General features: G+C 43.7%; 1 long non-coding RNA gene across 1 annotated transcript; it reads left to right on the forward strand.

Annotated features, from left to right (window-relative positions):
* Nucleotides 1-1,111: 1,111 nt before the first annotated feature.
* Nucleotides 1,112-1,966, forward strand: LOC142302855 (uncharacterized). Its single transcript, XR_012752975.1, has 3 exons — nucleotides 1,112-1,230; nucleotides 1,805-1,862; nucleotides 1,935-1,966. It is a non-coding gene; the product is annotated as an uncharacterized LOC142302855 (long non-coding RNA).
* Nucleotides 1,967-7,971: the final 6,005 nt, after the last annotated feature.

Consider the following 7,971-nt stretch of genomic DNA (forward strand, 5'->3'; position numbering starts at 1 on the left):
CTGCTGTATGGCAGCGAGGTATGGGGCCCAGTGACCTACCCAGACCACACAAAGTGGGATTCCAGCACAACTGAAGTCTTCCACATGGAGTTCTGTAAATATCTCCTCCAAGTCCATCGCAGCACCTCAAACATAGCCTGTCGGGCAGAGCTGGGCCGATTCCCTTTATGGCTCAGTATACACAAGAGGGCGCTATCACACCAGGCGCACATACAGAACACAAACCCCAGCTCCTACCATCATAAAGCCCTGCTGAGCCGGAGCCCAGAGCAAGCCAAGAACTGCGGCAGCCAAAGTCAGCAACACACCCTGACAAAAGCCCAAATAAAAGATCTGAGAGCTGCAAGATGCAATACATAGAGGTCTGGAAGAGTGAATTAGAGAACTCCCAGAAACTCACCATCTACCGGTCACTGCAAAGGGACTGCACTCTGGCCCCATATCTGGAAAGGCTACGCCACCCCAAAGACAGGCAGACCCTGAGCCTGTACAGACTGAGTGCCCACAGCCTTGAGGTGGAAACAGGGCGGCACCGACAGACATACAAGCCGCGGGAGAACAGACTGTGCCAGCACTGCCAGCAGGGGGCTCTGGAGGACGAGACGCATTTCCTACTGCACTGTGACAAATACTCAGCAGTGAGGGCCTCCCACTTCCAGAAATTTACCACCCATACCCCGGGCTTTCCATCCATGGACGAGGACATGAAACTCCGCTTCCTACTGGGGGAAGAGGAATCAATGGTGGAGATCGCCGCCCAATATGTCACCACATGTCATAAGCTGAGGGGAACCTAAGACCTCTAAATGGACTTTCAGAGCCCAAATTGTGCCCCCAACTCCCCATAACCCTGATCCCCTCCAACCACACTTACTGTATATTTCCTGCTTTGGCAACACTAATTGTATTTTGGTCCTGCCAATAAAGCATATTTGAATTTGATAGAGATAGATAGCTATATATATATATATAGATATTATATAGGAGTTAGAGGAATTTCCATGCAACAGGTGCTGTGCAGGGCTTCAATCCTCCTACATATAGCTTGTCAATAGTTCTAATGTTAGTTTAGAATTTTTTCAAAAGGAATGTGTTCTAAAACTGGAGCCAGCACAGCCAATCATGAGGGAGAGCAAGCTGCGGGCGGTCCTTTGTGTTGGGCAAGTCTGGATTTGTCCCTTGCTGCTTCATTTCTGCAGAGATCAGAGTTGGAGGCAAATCAAAGGAATGGTAAGTACAGAAATCTTTAAATATATTAGTGCCCTAAATAAATGTACATTACAAGGAAAGCTGCAGAGAGCCCAGAGACACTTGTGTCTGAGTAACAGAGTTAAAAAAGAAAGGGCTCCTGTATTGAAATATAACCCCCATCATCCTCACACTGCTCACCTTATCTGCAAGTGTCAGCATTAAGTTATAACCACCATCATCATTCTGCCTAACAATTTTTATTTCTGGTTTTATTTTCTGTTAACGGGATTAGCATAGGAACCCTTAGTTGTTGTGTTTTTTTTTCTTTAGTGTAGAATGTGTGACTCTACATTTTGCACAGGGGGTGATTGCAACCACACACATTAGAAAGTTATATTATTTTAGCGCTTCAGGAGAAACTGACATATATTCCTGGCAAATGGCACATATATATTCCTATAATAGCATTGTTTATTCTGGGTCTGCAAAATGCCCCCTGCTGTATAAATAAGTCTGGAATGGATATCGATGCTCCTTGCATACTGGCTTTCAGTGATGTGTGCTGGTGTGCAATGAAACGGCAATTATTTAATTTTCTTTTTTTTTTCTCTAGGATTCTGATATGTCATTGACCCCGCCAGATGAGGCTATGCCAGTGAGCCAAAAAAGAGGTAGGAGTTTGAGCCTGAGGTTGTGATGTAACATAAATTATTCACTGACATTTTGATATGTATAAATTTCAGCTGCTTCCAGCATGGAAGAGCCCAAGCCGGAGGCCACGCCGGAGCCGACAAAAAAGGCCAAGCCCGAGCCTGAGCCAAAGGCCGAACCTGAGAATGAAACATTTATACTAAGAGTAAGGTCCGGCTCTTCTATCTATGCACAAATTCCTAATTCTCCTCCATACACTTAATCACACATCTCTTTCTGTAGGTACGAGGCCGAAAAAGGTGGAAAATTTTCCATCATTTAAATGACACCATGGAGGCCCAAGATAAAATACTAGAGTAAGTATGCACAAAGCTACAGTCAGAATAATTGTACATGGGATCATTGTAAGGCTGTCACCCTCCTGACAAATCCTCCCGTGCAGATGGGGTAATTGTGGCTGTAATTACACAGTGATGAGTAACAAGTGTGAATTGTGACCTCTGGAGCTCCCGTTACTGGGTTGTGTAAAGACATTTTATACTATTCTGCTCTGGGCAACATTTTTTAATTTTATTTTTTTTCTCTCCACAGAATGAAAACTACAAAATGAAATGGTTTTATCTTTTCAATAAAAAAAATGTTATAGTTTGACATGTGTTTGTTTTTTTTCTCTTTTTTAATGTACAAGATATGCACATATAAAAATTTGGGTGCACCAATGCTCTACCTATAAATTGGTATAATATACTAGATTTCTCATATATGTATATATCTATGTCTACAGACGTCAATAATCAGTTTCCCACCACCATAACGGTATCTTGGAGGGAGAAGGTAGTGAATGTACGGAGGAAGGAACCCGAGAAGATCCCCATTCTTAAGTTTAGTCAGGGATTCTTTTAGAATGAAAAAATCTAGCAAAGCCATGGACGACCTACTCAGCGACCTCAAGATGCCAACTTCGGAATCCATAAATAGAGTTCTAGCTGGGGTCCAATCGTTGGTGATAGATGAGAAAGACTGCGGAACCGTCTTCTAAGCGCCAAGTTAAGTGAAGATGAAGTCTTCACACATCTGCAATATTGTGAAAGATTTCACGAACAAAAACGGACTAGCAGTAGCAACTTGCAAGTTTTTAGACAAATAACCTGCATCTACGGAGCAATTATTGGAGATTTGATCCCCAAAAGTCAAGTGATACTCCCGTGGGAACATCTTTCCAATATCCAAATCACCGATGATTCTGTCTGGCTTTCCCACATCATCATCACCAGCCCCACCTCCAGCAAAACCTCTCTTGACTCGGGTTGCCTAGCATCAATCTGGTACAAAGAATGGATAGAAAGAAAAAGTCCATGCTATTCTTCAACGGGCTATCTGGTGGATTGACTTGCCCAATAGGTGTGTGGAACATCACAGCAGCGGAGAACGGAGAGACATCTATGCTATCTTGCTTTCAGCGGTTGGCCAGTTCCTCAATTTAGATCAAAAGTTCGTGACAGAATTGGTACCTCATCTCATCAGTAACGGCACCTTGAATTGCTTTAAACCAACGAATATCGGGAGTTATTTAGGTGGGAAGGAACCTGTGTTCCAAGGTTTTGTAAAAGAACCAATCTGGAACACCTTGGATATGAACCAAAACAGGCCTTGCCTAGTTTACTTTGACGCATATAATCCCCCTCTTTGGATATATGCAAAAGGAAGGAATTCCAGGATCAGTCAACAAGACACACCCACCCTACCTACCGTCCAAGATCAAGATGATGACTCCATACACCTGGGTCAACATAGACAATGAAGCAGAAGGAAGCTGGAACGCAGGCAGCACCCCGCCCAAATCAAACAGGGAAGAAAATCACCCTGTTATCGTTGCACTCCACAAAAAGATAGAAGCTTTAACTCAAAGGATGGACACCTTGTCAGGATTTGTAGATAGACTTCTTTACTCCGAAAGAGAAAAGATGGACATCATAACATCCCTGAAAAGTGACCACTACAGGCTCATAGAACGTCTGGCGAAGACTGAGAGACGAGTAAAGTTCCTAGAAAAAGTCTCAACCAGACTGCCCACTGTGACCCCTCCATGTCAAATTCCCCTCACGGATCAACTCTGGAATCAGACTGAATTTCTGCTCGACTCACTGCCTGAGGTAGTTCGTGAAAGATTCTTCGAAAAGGCAAGAAACCTACATCAGGAAGGCGATGTGAGTAAAATAGGTAGGCTGCATGACACCCTTAAAACTATGATCTGACAGCGTTGTCTTTGGATTTAGAAAAACATCATCCTGTCTGCAACACAAACATCCTCTGGATGTTTACCGTCTGAATCTTATCTACCCCCTCTATTGCTCAACACCTAACCCCCGCCCCGCTTAGCTGTGAATGCACGAGAAAAAAACCCCAAAAAAAACAAAAACGGTATCTTAACTCATACAATTTATCAAAGAAACAAGAGATAACGAGTATATTATACCAATTTTCCATTATTATTTATGCAAAAATTTTAAATATTACATTACATATGGATTTTTAAAAGACAAAAATATGGGGAATTTTTTGACCACAGACTGCAGTGGATGTCGGAGCTAATACTAATCGCGGCAAACACCCGATTACATCTTTATATGTTTCACCTCCTGACACGATTATATAATGAATATACCGCAGGTGCAAAATATTACACATCCACCCCAATAGGGAAAGGTTTATATGTATTTTCCCAGTGCAAAACAACTTAATATGTTTAATACATGTAAACTTAATATCCCCTTCCCGTTCAGAGTTTTATATAAATCTAAATAAATTCAATACTATAAATAATCAAGTGGAAGAGTTTTATAAAATAATCAAAAAAATTGGTATACATTTTATCAATGTAAAACTAATATTACTCCCTAATAGCTTACAAAAATACAGAATAAACAGTATTAAATAGATAAAAAAACATATATAGGAGATCAGGACATATATATATAGCGATCAGCTAAAAATATGTTATATACACTCAAATGTACACCTTATAATATCCCTATATAACATGAGCGTATATTTATATACAGACTTCCACTAATCACATGCGGTCATATTATAAACTGTTCTAAATATCCCGTAAGGAGCTATCCCATGACAAGGGCCTATCGCAGTAATCCGCTGCAATACTGACAATGTATTCAGGTCAGAAGCCCCCATACACCGCGACCGACGTTTCAAATAAACTTTATCAGGAGATTATTTCTTTTAACAGATTGTCTTCGATTTTACAAGTGAGTAATGTAATATATAGAGATATTGCATAAATAAAAATAGCAAAAAATTCCTATACTAGTTACACACACACACACACACACAACCACTGAATTTTCGTCTCTCATGGAGTTCGGCATGACCTACATCCTCTCCTTCCATCCCAACATCATTAGACCCTTCGGCGTTCCCTACAAGACTGGTGACCTTTTTGCTGTTCCTTTGGAGCTGGTGATGGGTGACCCGGCCTCCTTTATTCTACCTCATGGAAGTGGAAAGTCCCTGGATTATCCATTAAGCTACAATCCTAATATTCTTCATCCCTGTAGGGTTGTAATCATGGTGTGGAGTTTCTCTATTTCAGACTGGACTCCAGAAGACCCAGTGATGTGCGGTGCATGTCTCCGGTGCTCTGGAGGTCATACACAGTAATGGGCTGGATCATCTGGACATCAAACCACAAAATATCAGGGTGTTTGATCAGGACTGCCATAATATCAAAATTACAAACTTTTGCTTTTCATGCGTCAAGGGGTCAAAGATGAAATTTAGGCTTTGCACCAGGTCATAGATGGCTCCAGAGATGAGACAAGTCACCGACAAGGACACTTTGCTGTTAGACCACTCCCTGGATGTATGGGCCTTAGGGATTGTCCTCTACCACTTCCTCACAGGAGACTTTCCATGGCCGTCTGCAGATTCCACAGACAATGGTTACTGGAGTTTTGTTGAATGGCAAAAAATGTTTCAGTGTCGGCCACAGACGCCATGGAGCAGATTTCCACCTGGAGTACTAAGATGTTCAGTGATTTTCAGTCAGACTGTAATACGACATAAAATCCACTGATTTATTCACCTTCTTGGCACTTTCCTGAACTAGTATATAACATCTTCACAGTATATATTACTATTGTGTTACAGAAGCACAGCGCATATTAATGATTAGCTGGAAATGGAGCCTCCCATGATGGAAGACCGGCTGTGACCAAGGACTGTCAGGCTGAAACGTGCATCTGTCGGTGGAACTTCCCCTCCGCTCCACAAGGACCTGGTCCTTACAGGGGGATCAGTCACCTCCTTTTGCAATCATTTGTTACTTGGATTTTAAGTTGCATCAAATTAAAATCTTTTCAATTTCACCTTGGAGCTGGATTCTTCCTTTTTGTGATGCCCCTGAACTAGTCAGGGTGTCACAGGGAACTGCACCCTTTATCTGCTGGTGCAGTACTCAACCCTCATGGTTCTGGGATCCTAACTTTTGGTGTTGCTCCATCAGCATGCAAATCCTAGTCACACCTCACACCACACCCTGTCAGGCACACCAGTGGGTGGTCTAGCTGGAAAAGGGCCATTCGCCTAGGGGGTCAGGCAGACTGGAGGGAGGACGTAAGAGAGGAAGCTGAGAGCAAAGCTTAGGTAGAAGAGCAGTAGCTCCCAAAGAGTGAGGAGCTGGGAGTGGGAGCTCCCTGGGGAATTCTGGTTAGGTCGCGTACGGTGGTCTGGGACCGAATGAGTTGGAGACCTGGTCGCAGGGTATTGGAGAAAGGTGCCAGGCTTAGTTTTGGGGAACGGTGAGCACCTAAGTACCTAGTAACCGAACCGGACCAAGCACTGCGGAGTACTGGACCCTAGATCAGGGAGTAGCAAGTAGAGGGGTCACAACGGACACTAAAATACAGTGCATGGAGGCAAGGTACAGACCATCAGCAATACCAAAAGGGAGCGGACTCCCGGCCGAGCTCCCCTGAAGTGGCAGCGGCACCCAGAGACTTTGTTTAACTTTGTGTCAGACTGCTTTGCGGTCGCATCACTACCAACACTGCCCGAGTGAGTACGCTGTCCTCCCCTGCTTCCAATCTGGATGATGGAGGTGTAGGGGAGTGTGGTGCAGAGTCCCGAGGCCTCCCCTAGCCGTGGAGGGAACGTCATCTGGCTGCCCCACTCCATCTCCTCTGGGTACTCCCATTGGCAGTGGTGGTACTCACTTTACCGCGAACCACGGGTGGCGTCACACACTTACCCCCTGTAAATACCCCCTTTTCATTTGAAGTGGCCGTGAGCCCCCGGGTCCAGAGACCCTCGAGCCACAGCCACCCCCGGATCCAAGCGGTTCGACCGCTGCAGGGGCGGCACATTTTCATCAAGTTATGCCCCACACAAGGAGTCTAGCCGAGCTTCTACTGAGTGATACCGCATCAGGTGAGCTGGATATTTTTGCCCCTGTGTTTCGCAAGTGAATCTCAATTTTTAAAGGTCATAAGACTGGTCAGATCATTAATCTATGGTATCTATAGGAGGGGTTCAGCATGGCGAGTGACCAACATGGCTGATCATCTCACAGGGATAGTATAGAGTAGGCTGGGCTGTAATAGTGTTTTACTATGTAATTGTGGGTTTGATTGTATATAATTTAGTATATACTTTTGATATTGATTACATGTGCTAGTATTATATTTTGTATTAACTGTAGTCTTGTTAGTGTTATATTATAAAAACAGTCTTGAGTCTGTGCGTGTTTGGGATACACCTGGTAGATAGGACAAAGCAGTAATAGAGAATATACCCTTGTGAATATATACAGTATATCTGGTTTGGGAGTAGCCAGCCCTCTTACACCGGCAGCATGGTGTCCCCCCGAACAATAGAAGGCTCCTTCTAACCCTTGTACAATGGCGAGCTCAGGCCCAGACTGGAATGTGTTTTTCTGTGATTTATTGTGGAGTGAAATATGGAGAGGATTGTGGACAGGAGACATTTTATTCCCGGTGAAGTGTTATACCGAGCAACTCGGCCTGGTAGATCCGGCAATGCAACCACATAGGACACAGAACACATGGATTCTCCGCTTCCGATATTCTAAGGGGTACTTTGCACTCTACGACA

Source organism: Anomaloglossus baeobatrachus, chromosome 1 (assembly GCF_048569485.1).
Source record: "Anomaloglossus baeobatrachus isolate aAnoBae1 chromosome 1, aAnoBae1.hap1, whole genome shotgun sequence".
NCBI classification, from domain to species: domain Eukaryota; kingdom Metazoa; phylum Chordata; class Amphibia; order Anura; family Aromobatidae; genus Anomaloglossus; species Anomaloglossus baeobatrachus.